The following is a 2,770-nucleotide window of genomic DNA, read 5'->3' as shown; positions in this document are numbered from 1 at the left end:
TATATATATCTATGTGTGTTGTATCAGTGTTCCATTATATATATATATATATCTATGTGTGTTGTATCAGTGTTCCATTATATATATATATATCTATGTGTGTTGTATCAGTGTTCCATTATATATATATATATCTGTGTGTGTTGGTTTTCTCATACTGCGAAATTATGTTTCTCTGCTGAATGATCTCAAAATATTGTAACTTTACTAATCCTATTTTATTATAAATAAAAATTACTAAAATATCACAAAACTTCAACTTAGCTCTTCGTAAACCATATGATACAGTTATAATATATTAAGCTACTACGTAGTTCTTGTGCAAAGGAAACAATTCATTCATTTACCATGTGATTATATTTCGTGTTGAAAATAATTTATGTTCTCCATCAGTACAATAATGTGTGTTAAATCAAGATTCTAATGAAAACTTCTAAAGCAAACAATTAACTTGCATAAATATTCTTAACAAGCCCGGTCTTTGTGAATTGCACATTGGGTTATTATCTGCACTCTGACCACTGCGGGAAACTGGACCCCAGATTTTAGCATTGTAAGTCCGTAAACTAACTGCTGCCCTAACGAGGGACTGCCTTTATGAAACTTTGGATCTTCGTGTATAATTTATTTAATTCAACAAATGCTCTATATCTAGTTTAAATTATCCGTATTTCTCCAGCATAACCGAAACTTATTTATAGTTTGAACCACCATTCGTGTAGTTTGCTGTTATTTATAGTTTGAACCACCATTCGTGTAGTTGCTGTTATTTATAGTTTGAACCACCATTCGTGTACAGCAACTACACGAATGGTGGTTCAAACTATAAATAACAGAAACTACACGAATGGTGGTTCAAACTATAAATAACAGCAACTACACGAATGGTGGTTCAAACTATAAATAACAGCAAATACACAAATGGTGGTTCAAACTATAAATAACAGCAACTACACGAATGGTGGTTCAAACTATAAATAACAGAAACTACACGAATGGTGGTTCAAACTGTTATTTATAGTTTGAACCACCATTCGTGTAGTTTCTGTTATTTATAGTTTGAAGCAATATTCGTGTAGTTGCTGTTATTTATAGTTTGAACCACCATTCGTGTAGTTTCTGTTATTTATAATTTGAACCACCATTAGTGTAATTGCTGTTATTTATAGCAACTACACGAATGGTGGTTCAAACTATAAATAACAGAAACTACACGAGTGGTGGTTAAAACCTTCAGAAATCAAAGGACTATTACATTCTTATGCGCAATATGAAATAAGCATTTTTTTAAAGTTTACCACTGATGTTGACATAAAGAGTATATAGACTATTTGAAGCGAGTTCGAAATAATTAAACTCAAGCTGAGAGGCAAAATCATTAATCGCTTTTGTTCACAAATACCATCTGTTCAAACGAAATATATTAGATTTTGTTAAATACCACATATATATACCTCGCAATCTGAGGGCCGCGGGTTCGAATCTCCGTCCCACCAAACATGTTCGCCCTTTCAGCCGTGGAGGCGTTATAGTGTGACGGTCAATCCCACTATTCTTTGGTAAAGGAGTTAGTTGTGGGTGGTGATGACTAGCTACCTTCCCTCTAGTCTTTCACTGCTAAATTAGGGACGGCTAGCGCAGATAGCACCCGTGCAGCTTTGCGCGAAATTCAAAACAAACCACAAAAATTATATATATATATTTATTACACTTACGTAACGGGCTTATGAACATTAGATTTAACCTAAGATTCAGAATATTAAGATTAATAATTTGATTGATTTTGATAATATACAAAATAAATTAAATGCTTTGAAAATTGTGGTATCCGCATTTGCACTTTTTATAATGTCAGAAACAAATTTTATATTTATTCACCATTCCTATTATTCCTGGCTTTTTTGGCTAAACTAGAAAATTCCAACTGATATATGCGAAACTCTGTTTAATATATGCATAAAAGTCGACATAGATTTAATCCTTATTTATATGTTTGTTTGAAGTTAAGCACAAAGCTACACAATGGGCTATCTGTACTCTGCCCACCACGGGTATCGAAACCCGGATTTTAGCGGACATATCGCTGTGCTACCTTATTTATATACCTGATTGATGTAAAAATTAAACAAGAGAAAATCCTCAATAGTTGCGGCACTTAAAATGCTTTTAGGCAGGATTAGAGTAAATTAATATATGAAAGCTTGGGCGTGGTCAAATACATCAATCGAAATGGTTTGACCTCCCGAGTCCAAAACTGTAATTAGATCTCAAATCGGTCAAGAGATGACGGAGCTATGATCTAAAAGTTTGTACTTGAAAAAAACAACAACAACAAACAAAACGCAAAAACAGCAACAACAACTCAGAGCTGTTCTATAAGCCGCGGCTAAAAACAAACAAACAAGGTTCTTATAATTCATCAGATGATTTCAGTATCTTCCAAACGTATCAAAATCATTGAACAAATTTTAACAAAAAATTGAAAAAAATAAATGTTCAAAATTTCGTAGTTTGAGAAACTTAGTTGACTTTATTTTGAGGCTTTAGTTGTTGATTTTTTTTTGAGAAATTGTACTGGAAAAATAGTTCCAATTTCAATTTTTAGTAAAATAGAGATACATGACATAATCATAGCTGCAGCACGTATAAACTTATAAATCGTAGGCAGTTTAATTCAATTTATTTTGTATTCTCTGAGTCAAATAAATTTATTGACATTTTCTTTGATTTATGAATTATATACACCTGGAAAAAAGTTAAGCACCCCCGT

The sequence above is a fragment of the Limulus polyphemus genome, unplaced genomic scaffold (genome assembly GCF_000517525.1).
Source record: "Limulus polyphemus unplaced genomic scaffold, Limulus_polyphemus-2.1.2 Scaffold1871, whole genome shotgun sequence".
NCBI classification, from domain to species: Eukaryota; Metazoa; Arthropoda; class Merostomata; order Xiphosura; family Limulidae; genus Limulus; species Limulus polyphemus.
Note: the sequence above shows the minus strand (reverse complement) of the source record.